This window comes from Gopherus flavomarginatus, chromosome 2 (genome assembly GCF_025201925.1).
Source record: "Gopherus flavomarginatus isolate rGopFla2 chromosome 2, rGopFla2.mat.asm, whole genome shotgun sequence".
Classification (NCBI taxonomy): Eukaryota; Metazoa; Chordata; order Testudines; family Testudinidae; genus Gopherus; species Gopherus flavomarginatus.
The window spans coordinates 159,257,935-159,278,335 of NC_066618.1; the positions used below are offsets into that span (position 1 = coordinate 159,257,935).

At 41.8% G+C, this 20,401-nt stretch overlaps 1 long non-coding RNA gene across 1 annotated transcript in view; it reads right to left on the minus strand.

Annotated features, from left to right (window-relative positions):
* Positions 1-17,547, minus strand: part of LOC127045023 (uncharacterized) — a 32,471-nt gene extending 14,924 nt beyond the window's left edge. The window contains exons 1-2 of the long non-coding RNA XR_007772590.1: positions 17,271-17,547; positions 16,475-16,599 (exon numbers count right to left, since the gene is read on the minus strand). This is a non-coding gene — a long non-coding RNA (uncharacterized LOC127045023). The remainder of the gene's footprint in view (positions 1-16,474; positions 16,600-17,270) is intronic.
* Between the last annotated feature and the right edge of the window lie 2,854 nt (positions 17,548-20,401).

Consider the following 20,401-nt stretch of genomic DNA (forward strand, 5'->3'; position numbering starts at 1 on the left):
AGTAGATGCTACTATATTGCAAATAATACATGATGATTATAGCAAATAATTCTTCATCAATATGGCAAATCCTGGCACCATGAACGTCAATGGTAAAACTTGCAAAATGGGACCAGAATTTTAGCCATGATGACTTGAACCAAGCTCCCCAGATCTTAACCACCCTAAACTCTTGGAAATTTCAGATCCAGATCTTTATACCTGCTACACTACATGCTAACTGAGGGAATTAGAAACTTCTCTTGTGGATAGGTTTTCTATAATTGCCCACTTCAGGACTTGTTGCTCTTTTCACTGGCATTGGCCGCTGCCAGAGACAAGATACTGAACTAGAAAGTGCACTAGTATGTCTAGGCATAGCAATTTCTAAGTTCCTATGATTTATTTGTCTTAAATCGCATGCACTAAAAACTCGCTAATATTTTAGTGCTACTTGAGAGCAATCTGCAGAAGGGTCTCCTGGAAAGGGAAGATAGAATTAGGCAGCAGGATGGCCACCTTGGGAAATTACTTGGAAATTTTCAGCAGAAGCTGAGAGCATAGTGATGCCATTTTTAGCTCATCCTACTCATAGATTCATCTCTTTTGACTTGTCACAAAAGCATCTTATTGACTCTGCAATGAGTTCAATACAATCAGCCACCTTTATAAAAACAATGATGATGGAGCCGCTAGGGCAAAATAAAAGGTCAAGTGCTATTATGAAAATACACATCCTGGTACTTGTTGTCGAGGCTGCATACACAGTTCAGCCTGTGAAACCTAACTAAAACGTAGACAACTTGCAGGCTTGGATTTCAAAGGTTACGTTTCCAAACCTGTATGGAACTGGGGTTGGTTCTGTCAAAATCCACCCACGCCCAGTGAGCCTACAAAATTCCATAACTGGATTCTTGAATATGTAGATCAGGATTGCACCTACAAAAAGGCACTTCTGCATGAAAATGTGCTCACAGCAACTGAATGCGGTAGGTCTTTGGCTGGCAGGAAAAAGGGGATGAGCCTCTGTTAAGGGTCCCTGTTGCATTTGAGTTACAAGGGAGTGGAAAGAGGGACAGACTTACCTAAGAAGAGCAACAGGCACCTAAATAAATGCTGAGCACTCTTAGCTCCCACTGACTTCAATGGGTCAGCAAAGCACCACAGGATCTGACCCTGGCTTTGCATTTGATTTTTGAACAAATTGCACTGTCGTTCCTTCAATATATTTATTTTCCACTTCATTTTTAAAAGGGGCCATTTGTTTAGCCCTAGGAAATGAAACCAAGACAATTTTATGCAACCTCAAATTGGCCATTTGTGTGAGCATTACCGTATCCTTGAGATGAACAAAAGTCTCACAGCCAAACATGCTGATTATACACACGTGTCCTTGAGACGTGGGGCCAGATGTGCAGCTGGGGTAAAACAGCAGCACTCCAGCGGAGTCAGTGCTGATATATACCAGCAAAGGAGCTGCCTCTTGATGTTATGCTCCAGACAGAAATGCATCCAGACGTTTAGAAATACAAACTGATTTCTCATGGGAAGACTATTAGTTTAGTTTAATTTTGTTTTCCAGTTACATCTTTGATTACCTGTATGTAGTTCCCTTGAATCCATCAGGGAACAATGCTACAATGATCCTCGCTATATGACTAGAATAACTCAGCTGCCCTGCAGCCAATTTAAAGCCTATAGAACTGGATAATCCCTTCAGAGTTAAACCTGTATGTTTTAGATAAGAGGTCAGAATATTAGGACTGACACCTCATATGGGAAGCCATTAGTGGAGCTTCGGAGGGGGCATGGGAGTGGTTTTCTGCTGTATTAGTAAACATCAGAGTTTCTGGAGTGTTTTGTTCCAGGTCACTCGCCTGTATAACAAGCAATAAGTACAATATGCAGAGTGCTAGAACTGCAAAACCAGGTCATCCCATAGGTCCTGAACTGCATCACTGAGATGGAGAGAGTGTGTTGTCCAATGGTGAGAGCAGGTTGATCATTTTTGTGTGCTGTTGGTATTTTAAAGTCGAAGGGCAAATACAGTACATTGAATTAACCCGCTATTTGCTAGTGCAAGTATCAGTCACTAAGAATTACTAAAGTGTCTGTTGCCCTAGGTTAAATTTTCAAGAAGCACCAAAGTCCTGTTTGGATTCAGTGAAAGTCAATGGGACATGGGCTTCTAAGTGCCTACGTCACCCAGGGATTTTTAAAAATTCTACCCATAGTGTCCAGGGCTGATGTACAAAAGAAATAAATTACATATAATTAATAATAGATTCCTTGTATTTAAAATGTATATGTGCCTGGTTTTGCTTCATTATAGGCTCCACATAGTATAACTGAACTGTCATAAAATATACGTGAACTAAATTAAAAAGATTCACTGAGTTACTTAGCAATGGTTCAGGCACTCAGCGAACTTCATCTTTCCTTGGTTTTTTTCAAGAACTGTCATTTGCTTTTAACTTCCATCTGCCATAATGAGCTCCAATGTATTGAAAGTAAAGGTAATTTATCAAGTGTCAAGTGCTGAATTATGCAGATAATTCAGTGAAACATTTCTTTCTCTTTCTAATTTCCAGACCATTACATAGGATTACTGTTTGTTTCAACAATGTGATGTGAAGTAGTACACGAAAACAATGCAGCAAAGCCATTCTGTCATATAAAGGAATATGTATTATGCATCCAAAAAATCAAAAATTGCTCTTAACTGGGAATTACACTGTAATAAGTTGGGGGAAATACAATGTAGGTAACAAAGTGGAGCAAAATGACTCAACCTAATAGTTTGGGAGCACAGAGTAAGATCAATAGTGGTCTCTTAACCAAAATATGGTGCCCAGATACTACAGTAATGGCACTCTAGCAATATATAGTTACAGTACATAGGTTATAAATCCTCGAACTAGGGTTTGTGACATTTTCAGTGGTGTTTACTATATAGCCATAGAAACATTTTCTTTTAATTTCAGGTTCATTCAAATCCATCCACTCAAAGGCAGACACCTGTGTGGACTGGACGCAAAGGAAAACTCAGTCATGTCTCACCATCATGAGAAGCTATGATGTTTCCTCACATAATTTCAATGCAAAATCATAAAATGACTTTCTAGGTTTGCTTGGAAGGTTCCCAAATTGAGTCCTAGGTTTGAGTCTGTAGCCATAAGCCTTTCCGTTAAAAAAAAATATTTATGCAAAACAGAAATTCTCTCTTGTGTTGACAGTTTCTTTGCAGATAGTTTCATTTTTGAAAAGAGGCCATTTTTCAGAAAATGAAAACTTTCTGCAAACCCTTTTTCATATGTATGCAGTGTTATTCTAGCTGTGTTGCTCACAGGATATTAGAGAGACAAGGTGGGTGAGGTAATTTTCTGTTACTGGACCAAATCCTATTGGTGAGAGAGACAAGCTTTTGAGCTTAGGTTCAAAAGCTTGTCTATCCCTCACCAACAGAAATTGGTCTAATAAAAGATATTATCTCACCCACCTTTTCACTCAAACATGTTAGTAATGCAGGCCTGATCCAAAGCCTAATGAAGTCAATGGTGAGATCCCCATTATTGCTTAAACATTGTCAAAGATGAAATAAAGAGCTATCTTTTAGGATGTAGCTGGGACTGACATAACACACCATTTAAGTCCATAAAATCTGTTCAAGTGGAATTGAAATATTGCATAGGCGTTGTGCTGATTCCATTCTCACAGGGTTGAATTCCAGCCTTAATGGAATTACTCTCTGGAAATTCAGCTCCCTCAGAGCATGTAATCCGTTCCTGTTTGTACAAAACGTGCTGTTTCTTTCCATGTGCAAGGACAGCTTGCCTGCTGCTCTAATTGCTCATGTAAACTCTGATCCCTTATTGTGAGTAGCACAGATGCACTGAAGTCAATGGCGCTACACCAGTTTACAGCAGTGGAGGATCTGCCCTGCTGTTCAGGAATTGTTTTTGTAGAGAGCATATTCTGCTCAGCTTGTGCAGAAGCACTGTTGGGAAAGTAGCAAAACATCAGTGCGGACTAAATTACTTTATTATTATTTGTACTAAAGTTGGTTTGCACGGGAGGCAGGAAATTTCCAAAATAATACATTGGCATTAAGCAATACTGTGCTGAGATAGAAATTTACATTTAAAATATAAGGGACTTCTTGAGCCAAATGAATTTGTTTTGCCTTCATTATCTGGTGAGTATTCGCTAAGTAGAGAGTCATAATGACAGAACGAAAAGCAATGGTCTCAAGTTGGAGAGAGGGAGGTCTAGGCTGGATCTTAGGAAACACTATTTCACTAGCAGGGTGGTGAAGCACTGGAATGGGTTACCTAGGGAGGTGGTGGAAGCTCCATCCTTAGAGGTTTTTAAGGCCTAGCTTGACAAAGCCCTGGCCAAGATGATTTAGTTGGTGTTGACCCTGCTTTGAGCAGGGGGTTGGACTAGATACCTCCTGTGGTCTCTTCCAACTCTAATATTCTATGATTCTGTAATGGCATTATATAGGCACACAAACGAAAGAAACTTTGGTACTGTAATTTACCCATGGGTCAACTAATTATTTTGCAACAGTTACTATGCAAGATGTGATTTGAAGAGTAAACTGACTAGGATATGGGCATTGAGAAAATACTCCTGACAGCGAAGAACTGTTGAGTTCTAATCCCAGCTTTGACACTTCAGATGTGGTTCCCATTCAATGCCTTGAGATTCATATACCTAAAAACCACAGTTAAGAAGTGACTAATAGAGCTGGTTGGAGAAACTTTGAGGGAACCATTTTCCACAGGAATATGCACTTCCATCAGAATGCTTCATGAAATCAGGTCAATTTCACTCACATTTCATTAAAGAAAGGGAAAGTTCTGACAATGTCAAAACATCCCATATGGATATTCTGCATTTCTTATGATATGCGAAACAATTTGCTCTATGGTGTATTTGCAAACCTGTTTAATTTCTATACACGTGAGAGTATATGGCTAAAGGAATGGACTGTCCATGGGGAAAAGGCGGTATATTTCATACCCACAAGCACACTGTTGCTATTGACTTCCCGTCTCCTAAGGTCTTGTGGTTAAAGCACTGAGACTGAAAAGATCAGGATTCACTTCCTGGTTCTGCCACAGCTTTCCTGAGTGACCATGGCCAAGTCATGCAACCTCTCTGGGCTCCACATCTCCATCTGTAAAATGGGGATCATAATGCTTCCCTTCTCCCACTCTTTGTCTTAGACTTATTTAGACTACAAGCACTTCAAAGCAGGATTGTCTCTCACTCAGTACCAAGCACAATGGATCCTGATTGGTCACTGCCATAATACAAGAGTTTAATAAGGAGAGTTGTGAAGATAGGTTTTATGTCTAGGTAGATTAGTGCTATATGAATGCCAAGTAATGCTGTTATTCTCACACTGCTTATCTTTATTAGATCTAATCAAACCAACAAACCCTTCAGCTAACTTATCATTAAGCACAGAGCTTTATTTTCCAGCTTGTGGCAAGAGGATGAAACTCGAGATCTTTGTTTGGTGTCAAAAAATTTTTTTTGTCTTGTTTGTGTTAAAAAACAACATTTTTCAAGAAAGTTATTTTCTTCCCTAGGCAATATACGTGGTCTGCGAGGATACAACCCCAGAGAGGAAATGAGCTATGTGATCTCTTAAATGATGGAATGCAACTCTAAGCAAGCATTCAGTTCCAGTCCATCTCCTCCCACCACTTCCAGCTGTGTGGTTTGAAGTGTATACACAAGAAAAATAGGAAATACAAAGACAAGTAATAAATAATCAAAAGTACTGTTAACTTGCTACATCGTAAAAAAAACAAGAAACACTAGTAGTCTCACTGCCCCAACATTTTATGGCTTTTATAGGTCTTGGGAAGGGCTTAATAAGAGCAGGGTGAGCCCTTAAATAATATTCCATGGGGTCTCAACTTGGGATGTCTATGGCCTGTGTTATGCAAGAGGTTAAACTAGATTATCAGAATGGTCCCTTGTGGCCCTTAAAATCTACAAATATATGAATTAACAGGGTTCAGTCCTCTCTTTCTTTATGGCTAAATGGGAAGAGAGCCCAGTTTTTTAAATTCTATTGTAACATGGAGGAAACACTATGGAAAAGTTCGTCAACCCTGAACTAGAATAGTATGTTTGGTGATCTACCTCCCAGGCATTGCTTCCATCTGAAGTCCTGCTCATAAGAATGGCCATACTGGGTCAGACCAAAGGTCCATCCAGCCCAGTGTCCTGTCTTCCGACAGTGCCCAATGCCAAGTGCCCCAGAGGGAATGAACAGAACAGGTAATCATCAAGTGATCCATTCCCTGTCGCCCATTCCTAGCTTCTGGCAAACAGAGGCTAGGGACACCATATCTGCCCATCCTGGCTAATAGCCATTGATGGGCCTATCGTCCATGAATTTATCTAGTTCTTTTTTGAAACCCCTTCCAGATTTTACACAACTGTCTTCTTTTGTACGTCTCTCAGGTCTTCGTGTCCTTTCTCCCCAGGTATCTTCAATTAACCACAATGCCTCCTTTATGTCCTATGCTTCTCTTGTTCCTGATCCTTATTCCAAGCTGACTATATGCCTTATCCCCAGTATAGCAAGCATAAAAGGATCATATTTCAAAATGTTGAAAATCTTAAAATTAAAAAAAAAATTGTCTACATTTTCCCCAAATCCACCCCCTCCAATTTTCAATCAACTACAGCTCTGTTTGAAATATTTCAAATTCAGAAATTTTAACTTTTGTATTGTTGACATTTTAAATATAGAAAAAAAGGACAAAATTTCTGCAAATCTCATGAATTCTAATCAATACCATGTTTTTTACCAGCTCTTCTGATCAGTATTCATCAGGATTGCATCAGCTTTACTCTGGGACTAATTATACTCCTGGGCTAAATTTGGCCCATTAAATCAGATTCTGCTCTTATGCCTATCGAGTCTGAAGACCTTTAAGTTCAGGAGTAAGGTCCATGTCTTTTAATATATAATAAAATATATGGAGATATACCTACCTCATAGAACTGGAAGGAACCCTGAAGGGTCATTGAGTCCAGGCCTCTGCCTTCACTAGCAGGACTAAGTACTGATTTTGCCCCAGATCCCTAAGTGGCCGTCGAGGTTTTTTCCCCACTTTGAACTTTAGCATCCAAAAAGTGGGGACCTGCATGGTCACTTTTAAGCTTAATTACTAGCTTAATTTTGGTACGCTGCCACCAGCCAAAATATAGTGTTTGGCACACTTCCTGTTCCCCCAAAACCTTCCCTGGGGAACCCAAGACCCAAACCCCTTGGGTCTTAAAACAAGGAGAAATAAACCATGCCCCCCTCCTTTCCTCCCCCTGCCAGACTTTCCCCTCCCTGGGTTGCCTTGGGAAGCTATACGGATCCAAACTCCTTGGATCTTAAAACAAAGAGGAATTAACCATTCCCTTCCTTTTCCCCCCTCACCAATCCCTGGTGAGTTTAGACTTAATGCCCTGGATTCCAAAACATGGAAAAATCAATCAGGTTCTTAAAAAGAAAGCTTTTAATTAAAGAAAGAAAAAGTTAAAATTATCTCTGTAAAATCAGGATGGTAAATGTTTACAGGGTATTCATAGACTAGAGGGACTACCCCCCTCCCCCAGCCTGAGATTCAACGTCACAGCAAACAGAGGTAAAAATCCTTGCAGCAAAATACACATTTACAAGTTAAGAAAACAAACATAAGACTAATCCACCTTTCCTGGCTAGTACTTACTATTTTGAAACATGAGAGACTAATTCAGAAAGATTGGAGAAAACCTGGGTGTACGTCTGGTCCCTCTTAGCCCCAAGAGCGAACAACGAACAAAACAAACAAAGACTTCCCTCCACCAAGATTTGAAATTATCTTGTCCCCTCCCCCCCCCTTGGTCCTCTGGTCAGGTGTCAGCCAGGTTCACTGAGCTTCTTAACCCTTTACAGGCAGAAGAGACATTCACCCTTAACCATCTGTTTATGACAGGCCCCTTCTTGAATTGCACTCACAACCCTGGGTTTAACAGGCCACTGCTCAAACCACTGAGCTATCCCTCCCCCTCAGGCTGTGGCAGGGGGATCCCATATTGGCACTGGCGAACAAGTTATGTTTGATTCTCATGTAACTACAAGGAAGCTGGCAAAAGTTAGTCACAGGGGACAGAGCCATGAAAGCCAGAGGGAGAACATGGGTCAAATCCTGGATTTGTTGAAGCCAATGGGAATTTTGCCATCAGTGAAGTATTTAAGCTGGTGTCCCTACATGATGGGAACTTCTCAAAAAGAAGATGAATTTAGATCAAAGGAGTAACACTTCTCTGAGGATCAACCCCAGCTGAATAGCACAGTAAAAAGAAAAAGTCTCTGGGTCAATGAGACAGAGTTCTAATTTTGGAAACAGCTTTCTCACTTGGTGGTTAAGGCTTTCATTTAGATGATGACCCGGGGGGGGGGGGGCAAAGAATGGTGCAAACAAGCCTTCACATAGCTAGTTGAGTTTTGCCCTTGAAGCCACTTGAAATCTAAGTGATCTCACAGAAAAAGAGCACCTTTGACAAGTCTGAAATCTGTACATTACAATATGTCACAGAGGGGATGGTGAAGTTTTGTTGTATATTTGCCAACCTGTTACAAAGATTATAACTCACTGGAAACTTCTTTCTCATCCCTGAGGGTATGTCTACACTGCACAGTTAACCTGGGCTCTTATCCAGGTTTTACCCTTAATCCCCCCTACTGTTCACAAAGAAAAACCTCTGACCTGGATTTGGAGGAAATAGGTAGCAGTAGATATTACAGTGAGAATATTTTATAAATGCAATTAGATAGAGTAGGCTGCCTTTTATAGGACATGTAATATGGGTAAACTTCTAGATTGTTGGTTCTTAACTGGGGTATGTGTACCCCTGTGGGTACTCAGAGATTTTCCAGGGATACATCAGCTCATCTACATATTTGCTTAGTTTTACAACAGGCTACATAAAAAGCTGTAGCAAAGTCAGTACAAACTAAAATACAGACAATGACTTGTTTATACTGCTCTGTATATTATATGCAGAAATGTAAGTCCAATATTTATATTCCCGTTGATTTATGTTATAATTATATGGTAAAAGTCAGCAATTTGTCAGTAAGTGTGTGCTGTGACACTTGTATTTTTATGTCTGCTTTTGTAAGCAAATAGTTTTTAAGTGAGGTGAATCTTGGGGGTATGCAAGACGAATCAGACACCTGAAAGGGTTACAATAGTCTGGAAAAGTTGAGCCACTGCTCAGATTCTTCCCATATGGCTTTTAAAGGCTAAAAGTAGCAATGTTGGGATGAGCTGTTTGAGATTGCAATGTCCTCTTGCAGTGTTTCCAATTCAAACCGTGTAGTATTGTGATGGCCCATGACAACTGGAAGTCAAGTGAAACTGACTAATCTAATTTCCTTGTTCATGTTGCCTGGAACATTAAAAAGTTAGCAGATAGTGGAAAATAAAAAAGGTTAAAACCATTCTTTCCATTTTAAATGAGGTGGTGTTAAAAATTTAAGTGAGGTTTTATAGAGAGAGTGCACATATGATTTGATGATAACTTTGACAATGTCCCTTTAACCAAAATACATCTTATTGCTAAATAAGGTAGATTGTTTGCTAGGTTTTGTTTCCCCAGTGGTACCATGGGAGCTGATTACTGGGAAGGATAGTAAGAACTTAGGTTTATAAAACATAATCATGTGGGAAATTTTTCCAAGGAAACATTCCCACATTCAGACGACAACTATATGTATATTTGCTATTTATCTTAAATTTTCCCAGTAACAGTCCTGTTACTTGCATATGCAATTTGCTGCTATATACCTATTTGCCCATATTTAGTATACTGTGTATTTTCCTGCTGAGCTTAATTCAGAGAGTCAGGCTAAGATTGAAGCTATACACAAATCAAACAAAAGAAGGAGGACAAATTTATACCAGCTAGTCTGACAGTCTAAATTGTTTCCTCTAAAGCTTAATTAGCACAGTTTATACATTCCACATATGTGCTCCCTATCTGCAGCCCTGTCAACTGTTACATATTTAATTCACTTACTTTTAGACTGCAGTGTGGTGCTCTGTAGCAGTGTCAGTTGTATCTAGACCAAAAAAAAAACTGATTGCAGGATAGCTGGTTCATATGTAAAACCAGCAAGCTGAAATCATGGGTTGCAGAGGAGTTTCACTGGGATTTGACCAGTTTTACCCTCTCCAAATGTATAGCCTGCATACCCCTCATTTCAGTCCCAAAGTTGCCTACATTACCCACAAATTTGGGGTCCCTCTCAGTTTCATTGTTAAGTATGGGACACAATTACTGGTATGGGACTAGCATGCAGCACATGCATTTGGAGACCAATTTTCAGAAGTGCTCAGCCACCAGCCCATGTAGTTTAAAGCAGCCCTGAGGCAGCTCTAAACTACCCCGACCACCAAGAGCTCTTTGGTAGCTCCTGCTGTACCCAGCACTCTTCTAATTACACTGCTCTACAGCCAAAATGCTTCTGAAATAAATGTAGTCCAACTTTACTAATTCTGGGTCACTGAGAAGGAAAATGACCCTTGACTTGGGAATGGCGGAGGATAAGTGAGTTATAAAGGGAAGGGAACTCAATTTAAACCAGAAATGACTAAAATACATCTTTGACTGGATCTATGAATTAACGAAGCTTACATCACTCTGCTGAACAAATTGCCATCTATCAGCTCTAGAAATCATAGTGTCGTGCTCTCTTATTTGTCAGTGTTTGATTTTGCAAAGGGACACATTTCTGTTTAGCCAAAGTGAGCAGAGATGCCTCATACTTGTGTGAACAGCGCAGATAACTTCTGCTATGTTTGTGGTGAAGTGACTTTTGCATCACAAAAGCACAGTATAACCACTATGGTTAAGAAAGCCTATCACCTTTATTTTAGCTGCAAATTGGAGATCAGGACAAGAGGTGGGCCCCACACATATGCTGCAACACTTGTGCAACATATCTTTGCCAGTGGTTGAACAGGAAAAGGAAATCTATGCCTTTTGCAGTGTCAATGATTTGGAGAGAGCCAACAGATCATACCAGCAATTGTTACTTCTGCATGGTGCCTCCAGTTGGGAAAGGTGCGTCAAAGAAGAAAAAGTGGACTGTGCATTATCCAAACATTCCATCGGCTATACGCCCAGTGCCCCACAGAGAAGGACTGCCGGTTCCTGATGCACCAGAATCATTCTCACTTGAGGAAGAGGATGAAACTTCTGGTCGTGAACCATCAATGTCACAGGACCCACATTTTCTCCCATCCTCCTCCTCTTAACACAAGGTGAACTGAATGACCTTGTCAGGGATTTGGAACTACCCAAGAGTAAGGCAGAGCTGTTGGGCTCCAGACTACAGCAGTGGAATCTCCTGGCAGGCTATCAATCAGGGCAACTATGTACATAATAGTTTTTTTGCCTTTTGTTTCATAATACATTTTATTTAAAAATCAGCAAAAGGGTTCTATAAAGTGTTACATAAACAGGACAGGTGAAATATTATCATGTAAACACATGAAAAGACCTAGGTTTACAAAACTCTACTATCTACACAATATACATAGACGTAAATATCTTAGAAACCGTAGCCAAACAGTTGTTTTAATGGTCATATTTGAATTTTTATCTCTGAAGCAGATGACGTCTCAAAAATTGTAGACCAGTGTTGTAAGCGGTTTGGGACTTCTCGGAATCTATACCATAGTAAGCTCTTATTACTACCAACAACATTTTGTACCTCTATCAAAGATGTCATAAGGGGATCCCAAAGTACTTTGCAACTTTTCACTATCCGCACAAAACACAATGTGAGTATTTCTAATAATAAGGAAACTTGAATCAAAGCGATTACGGGATGAGAAGAGTTACTTATGTGCTTCGGTATCTGCAGGGTCAGGTCCTGAAAGCAGTTGTTGGTTCACTGGTTTATAAAGTTAGAAGTGATATGTACTATAATTAAGTCACGGGAGTGAGTTACTAGCTCTGCCATAGACACCCTGTGTGAGTTGGGGCGGGGGTGGGGGGGAGCAGTCAGGGATGTTGGATGGGAGTCCCGGGGGGGGGGGGGGGTCTGGCTGGGAACAGGGTGTGAATAAGGGTCCTTGGGAGTTGGGCAGTCACCCAGTCCTTACCCCTGAGCCGCACAGCCCTCTGCTTGACTCCTTCATCCCCCACCCCTACAACCCTCTGCCCTGACACCTGCACCCCTTCACATATCCCCACTGCCACCCAGAGCAACAAATAGGAGCTCCTGCACCCCTCGCATCAAATCTCCCACCCTCAGCTCAGTGCAGAGAAAGAAGGAAGGTAGGTCCCCACTGTATGTGGGGAGGGCTGCACTGCCTGTCTGGGGTCCCCGGCCTCGCTCAGCCTGCTGTCGGCCTAGGTGAACAGAACCCGAGAGGGGGCATACCAACACGCGAATCCTTATGGCAGCTTTTAATAATAGACAGGACTGGGACCTACCCAAAAGAAGAGGCTTGACAGTTTGTGCAATTTTTTAAACCTCAGGTATTCTCTACTGAAAAGTTATTTTTGTTCTCTCATGACAAGCATCTGTATTCATTTTTTCAGTGCTTCTCAGCTGCAGCATGCTCCAGTCATTTTGGTTTTAACCTTTTTCACTTCTCATGAGATAGTGGAGAAAGGAAACATGATTTGGCCAACCATGATCTGCAAGTGAAGAGACTATTATTATTTATTTATATTGGGGTAACTCTGGATCAGGGCTCCATTGTGCTAGGTGCTGTACATACAACAAAGAGATGGATCCTGCCCTAAAGAGCTTACCCACTATTGAACTGCAACCACCTCTGGTGTGGAATATGGCAACAGTGCACATCAATACCGCATGGGCTAAATTCTCAACTCGTGTAACACTGTTTCTCCATTGACTTCAAGAAACATCAGTTTACACTTCTGTTTCCATATGCTTGTGCTATGAAGAGTACAATATTCAGCTGCACCTGCAAGGAGGATTTATGAAGAGCCACCAAATAGAATGTCAGACAGCCACAGAAGTTGCCTCATTGCTGCTCAACATCACAAATTTGTGGCTCTCTGACTCAGTGTCACCTATAGCTCTCTCATGGGCCCTAATATTTAGTGCATGTTAGAACTTTTACGCCTGGTGAGCCATCTCTGAGGTAGAAATAGAAACTCATTTGTACTGTTCGTCTGCAAATGAAAGTCCTTGAGATGTGTCATCCAGAAGAATCATTTGAAATGAGATCACAAGAGCACAGGCAGGTAAACCAAGGCCAAAAGTGCCCATCCGTCCCACATGTGTTTTCATTCCCACGCTAAAGAAAGCTCAGTCAGTTTCCTGATGCACTTTCTGCTTCTTCTCAATGTGGCTGAAAATGAAATTAGTCACTTTACTCCATTTCCTGGTGTTTACTTTAGCAAGTGAATCAGAGCAGCAGCCTAATCCGTTAGTGTCTCCATGCTGTTCCAATCAGGTCAGAGCCACATGACCCTAATAGATAATATGGCTTTTTTGAGAGAGCCTGTTCCAGTTTTGTACTGGGAAAAATTTCCACGTTCAAAACAAAAAAAAATATTTTATTTGTATTCCAATAGCCTGTAGATACCCCAAGGTTGGTTAAACTTAACCTAGGCATATACTAAGTTCACTTCTGTTCAAGAAAGCACTTAAGCATATGGAAGTTAAGGCTAAGCACATGCTTAAGTGCTTGCCTGAATGGGAGAGTTTTCTGCTGCAGTGATTTACAATGTTCTGGTTTCCTGGTCTTGCTTTTAACAAGCCTTTAGCGTTTGCACAACCAATATATTCGTACAATAAACATCCCAACAATCTGGTCATCCTGCACTATTCACAAATTATTACAGAGCAGCTCCACTTGTCATACTTTGAATACCAGCTTATTCCATGAGCAATCCTATTGCCTTTAGTAGAACAATGTTCTGGTTTCCTGGTCTTGCTTTTAACAAGCCTTTAGCGTTTGCACAACCAATATATTCGTACAATAAACATCCCAACAATCTGGTCATCCTGCACTATTCACAAATTATTACAGAGCAGCTCCACTTGTCATACTTTGAATACCAGCTTATTCCATGAGCAATCCTATTGCCTTTAGTAGAATGATCTGCAGGGGGTGTAAGGTGTAGCTCTTCACAATGGCTGAACAGGAGAGCTAAAGGAAACAGAAGTACACAGATGAAACAGGGACATGCTAGAGTGGTCCCACCCTCAGTCTGACAGCCTCTCCGCAGTTAAAAGTCTCAGTGGAAGGAGAACGTTAAACAGAAGCAAAAAGACTCCAGAGGCAATCCTGCCAATTCCAGGCTGGTGAGCCTATCTTCAGTATAAGCAGTTGTGGGATAATTTATATCAGTAACTGGTTGAAAGACAGGAAGCAAAGGATATGTCTGAACACCTGAGACTGGCCTGTGTCAGCTGACCCAGGCTTGCAGGGGGCTCAAGCTACGGGGATGTTTAATCAGTGTAGGGCAGGGGTTCTCAAAATGGGGGTCAGGAGGTTATTACATCGTGGGGGTCATGAGCTATCAGCCTCCACCCCAAACCCCACTTTGCCTCCACCATTTATTTACTGGTGTAAAGGTTCAGGTTCAGGCACAGAAAGTCCCAGAGCCCAGCTCATGCCCCAACCTCTGCACAAACAGCCCTGTAGCCTGAGCCCTAGTCATCTGACATATTCCAGTGTAGACCTACCCAAAGTTTCAGGAACTCAGCTGGCTCTGGGTGCAGCTGCCTAGCAACCCAAAGCTGGACCCAATAAACCCTCACTATGTGACTATGCTTCCTGATTGGACAGAAGGGCCAACAGATCACTGTTTAAGCTTTGTGGCAACCACAGTTGTGCCAGACTTGCTTCCTTTGCCTGCCCTGCTCCAGCTCTGCCTGTAGATTCTTCTGCAACCAGTAGGCCAGACTCCTGTTCGCACCACTGCCACCTGTGTGTGTGACATAAGGTAGGAATAAATGGTCAGTTTTCACAATGGAGAGAGGTAAATAGCGTGGTCCCATCTCCCCACCCCCAAGGATCATTTGCAGACAATATAAAAAAAGAGAGATCTTGGAGTCATTATGGACAGTTCTCTGAAAACTAACAGAAGTTAGGAATTATTAGGAAAGGGATAAATAATAAAACAGAAAATATCATAATGTCACTATATTATATAAATCCATGGTATGCTTGCACCTCGAATACTGCATGCAGTTCTGGTTGCCCCATATCAAAAAGATGTATTAAAATTAAAATTGGAAAAAGTGCAACAAATGTTCATATTAGAAAAAAGATGACTAAGGAGGGATATGATAGAGATCTATAAAATCATGAATGGTGTGGAGAAAGGTAATGTAATAGGAAGGGTTGTTTTTACCCCTTCACATAACACAAGAACTAGGGGTCACTCAGTGAAATTAATAGAGGTGTTTGTGCATTGTATGAAGATGCACAGTCGCTTTGCATATTTTTTCCTCTGGTTTTTTTTTTCAGCTGACCCATATTGTTTGTAGTTAGTAATATGAAAAAGTCTGATTCTCAGAGAGGAACGGCTGTTGTGCTGCGTGAGTATCTGAAATTGGATTTGAATATAGAAATTAGAAATGTAGAAAATTGAGAATATTAATGGCAGCAATTAGTCCTATAATGAAACAGTAAAGACTAAAAATAAACTTTGTGTGTGAGATGTTAATGTAAAATACACTACAGAGTTAGAATATTCAGTATTAGTGGATAATAACTAAAGCAAGCTGAAAAAACAGGAGAATTGCCCCTTGAAATTCAAATGTTCACTGAACGTTTTCAACCAGCTCTATAGAGGACCAAAAAACAGGGAGGAAAATCTCCAATTTTTTTGTTGAAATTTTTGTGTATTAATAATAAAGAAAACAGCTGAGGGTTGAAACCCCCCGGCCCTGCAGAAACAAATCCTTGTTCCCCAATGCTGCCCCACCAAAACAGCTGTGGGCCAAAAAGGAAGGTTGGGGGTGGAGAGGTGATACTTGATTTAAAATCAACCAGGAGCTCTAAAGGAGCTAGTTCTCCTGCCACAGAGGGGAGCTTGAGCCCTATGGTAACAGAACAATGGACTTCAGTTCTATTTAGTTATAGAGCCAAGCCCACTGATTTTAATGGAAAGACTCTTGAGTGCTGTGCAGCAGGCTTCTGGAGCATTGCATCTGCTGAGAATTTGGCCCATACCCTTTTCCTACCCGCTCATGACATTTGGGTCTATAAGTTTCAGTTTTCTGGAAAGCTGAGATTGTGAAAATAGAAATCTGTGATATCATTTCTGAGTTACCTAATTTGTTTTCTAGTTCTGCAACAACCAGGAGTTTATATAGCTCATCCTTCCATGACACTTAACTATGCCCCCCCATTCACAGAGTAGAGCTCTAAAAAAATCAATTAATTAAAAATAAATTAGTCAGCTATAGCCCACATGATCTTACCTTTCTATACCTCCTTTCATCCAGTTATATCCCAAACTGCATTTCCTTGAAGTTCATGGAGGACAGGTCCATTGATGGTTATTAGCCAAGGTGGTCAGGAACACAATCCCTTGCTCCGGGTGTGCCTCAGGGGATAGATAAATAAGTTCAGTTACCTGTTCATTCTCTCTGAAACTTATCCTCTTACCAGGAAAGCTCATTTTATTTGAAAAACTGGTATGAGCTAAACTAGCAAAATCAAACCCTTTCTAGAGCTTGTCTACACTAGCTAAATCTACCCCCCGTGGATTGTGGGTGTGAGTTACAGGTAGAAAAGGATATTATCCATCCCTCTATCAGCTTTCATAAAAAGCTATCAACATTGTATCTAAGTATCTAATCCAAGCACAGTGGGAATCTTTCCATTGATTTCACTGGGGTTTTTAATTCAGCAGAATGGGCCTGATTTTCTTTCACAGCGTATAGGAGAATAGTGTGATGACACTTATGGAAATATTTAACCTTACTTCCTAGTATCTAGGTTACAATGGCTCTGGTATCTGAGTATCTTTTAATGTTAGTGCTTGTTTTTCTGGCTCATCCAAATGATGGTTCTTCCTATGAATGATAACTAAAGGAAAGCTATAAAATCATAGCCACTACCACCTTCAGTCTCCCTAGAAATCTCAGCCCCCAGGACTGACTGATGTGATCTTGTTTATCTGACAATGACAAGATCATTGCTGGGATTTTCAACTCCCTTGAGGTGTGTAATTCTAGGTAACTCAGAAAACAAACCATTCTGAGGAATACTCACTCAAACAGAACCATCTGGTGGCAAAGCTCCCCAGGGTTCTAAGAGTAGCGGGACTTGTTCACAGACACAGTTCCTGATGCATTCACATGCTGATTAGCCATCTGATTTGTTAGGCAGTTAATTTGACAGCTGCTTTGCAAAAATTGACATTATTTTACATCACATACTGAACATGCTAGGCAGGAAAAAAATATTGGAACAAGATTCTTCTTACTCTGAGGCAATAACAAAGTATTATTAGAAGATTTGGAATAGGGCCAATTCTCTAGCCAGGCTGATTCAAGGATGGTGAGATCTTCTCTGCTGTAGGTGAATTTTACAGGAATAGGGGTTTACCACAGTGCCACTGGCCAGGATTGCTAGGTACTACAAAAATATAGGGCTTGATTCTCCATGCCCGGTTCCTTGCATAGTCATTTTCATCAGTGCTAGGCGGCTATAAAATGCTACCCATTTTTGCACTGGTGTAAATGCCTGCACAAGATGCTGCTGGGCAATAGAGTGTCAAGTGCATATGGTATTTTAATTATCAGTCTGGGCTAGCCACCTTCCACATTTATATTTCTGGAAGATATATTAATAGAAAGGACAGACTACATAGGGAGAAAACAAATCAATAAAAATGATTCATGTTTGAGCTTTCTTCCTGGCTTCAGTGAATTGCCTTGAAAAAATCCCCCTGCTGTCAATTGAATTGTGAATACTCATCCCTGGCTTATTTCATCTGCTTTGTTATTCAGCTGGAGACAAATCCTAGCCCCGTCAGTTATTGCTTAATGTCAAGAGGAGTTTGCCTTAGCAATGGCAGAGTAATGCCCTCAGCAGCTGACCTGTTGGCTTTATTCTCTGCAAATCCCTGGTGTTGAGGGGGGAGGGGGGCGAAGAAATATAAGTTGGCATGATACAATTCAGAGAAGCATCTAAATTAATGCATGCTCCATCACTAATGGCTGGTGTACAGGGAGTACGTTAAAGGGCCAGAGGGTAGGCAGCAAAAGCACTTACATCAGTAGCAGGAGGCAGCATTCAGCAGAAAAAAGGTGTTAAGCACAAGTTGCATTGCTGTGAGGGGGCTTAGAGATAGGAAGTGGCCTATGTGGGCAGGAAAGCAGCAGATCTGAACCTAAGAGGTGCCTGTATATATATATATATACACATGCTAGAGGAACAAATGACTAGTGAAGCAGGGGAAAGGAAAAAAAATTATGGCGACCTGAAAGCACAAATGGGCGTTCAAAAACTATATATGATCCAGCCACATACTAATCAAGACTTGTGTTGTTTCTTCAATCAGTAACCAAAATGTGGTGCAGGCTGCCCTATAGGGCAGGAAAATTATGTATAAAAACACTGGGCTAATACTGAGACCTTTCTTGGATGGCCCTAGGCACTGTTTCTTGGTGAACAAAAACTCTATTTTAACCTCCAATACTTTAAAGATGATAGCTTTCACACATAATCCTATCAGTCAGGAGATGCTGACAAGACCCAGGGTCCTCTGCAAGGCACCTCATAGCATCGATGTAGTCTCAGCTGCATCCTGGAAACCTAGTGGAGTGAGGATTAGACACTCAATGAGGCTACATGACTAAAGTTTCTCGCCTGGCCTCTCTCCCATCCACTTAAAGTTTCTTTCCCCAGTCCCTAATAAATTTAACCACTCCCACCCCACACCTATTTCTTAGCAGCTTAAATGCCACCTCCAGGTTGTCTTGGCTACCTTTCCCTAGGTCATTGGTACCAAACACTATCTGGAAGGAGGATCCCAACTATGATGGTGAAGGCTAGGCCTGGCCTATAGAAGTCCATTAATGGCTACTAGCCAGGCTGGGTAAGGAATGCAAACAGTCCCTTTGGGCAGGGCCATCCTTAGGCATAGGCAGCCGCATGGGGCCTCACTCTGCAGGCAGCCCAGACAGTGTAGAAGCAGGGCTGCTGGGTCCTAGAGAGAGCCGAATGCAGCACAGTCTGAGGAATGGGATTGGCTGCTGGGGTCTCTGGGAAGGGGAGGAGGTAGGGGTTGGGAAAGGAGCTCACCTGTGAGTGTGACCTCAGCAGGCAGCCAGAATTGAAATGTCACACAGGGCTTGGCTGAGGTTAGCCAGATGTGTGAAAAATCAGGATAGGGGATTGGGGGTACAGTGAGCAGATGTCCCTATTTTGGGGTCTTTTTCTTATATAGGCTCCTTTTACCCCCCCCCCCATCCTGATTTTAGTGGGGGTAATTGGTGCCTATATAAGACAAAGCCCCAAATATTGGGACTGGCCCTATAAAATCAGGACATTTTATAGGGCCACCCTATAAGGGCTGGATCTGGCCACCCTAGCTGGGGTAGTGCTTCTTCCCCGGGCTGGCAGCTGCCAGAGATCCATCTCATCCAGGGGGAGCTGCACAGGGCAGGATGAACTGCTGTGGCTCCATGGGTGCCCCGTCCCTGAGATCAGATGCTGTGCTAACTTCACCATGGTCTGTTGGGCTGGCGGCGGTGCCCATTGGCGTGTGATTGGACCTGAGGGTTTGGAGGGTTTGCTGCTGCTGCCACTCTGCACCCCGAGAGGTGGATTTTGGGCACCTCTCCTCTTCTACTGCAGCTGTTGGACCAGCAGGCTGGGGGGTGAGCCAAGCATGAAAGCAGTACTGTGTTGCCATTTAGATTGTCATTTAAAACTTTGTTTGCCAAACATTCTTGCTAACAATCCTGAATCCATTTCAATATTTTTTTTTTAAAAATCAATATCTTAGCCAAAAACAGAAAATTAAGTTGTTGACAATTATTAGTGACAGGTTTGGTTTGAGGCAGGGAGTGGGTCAGTTTTCATCAGAGAAACAGAAAATGTTGACTGACTTTCCTCTCGCCTGTTACTCCTGATAAGAGCCCTCCAACAACTGTAATATGCTCATCTCCTTACTAGTGTATAAAGCAGGGTTCGGCAACCTACGGCACACCTGTCAAAGGTGGCAGGTGAGCTGATTTTTGATGGTATGCAGCAGCAGGCTGAGCAGCTCAGCCCATCACTGCTCTGGGGTTCTGGCTGCTGCCCTATTGCCAACTGGAATACCAGCCATCGGCCCCACTCAGCACCTGCTGCTGGCCTGGGGACCCCCCAAGGAACCCCAGGCTGGCAGTGGG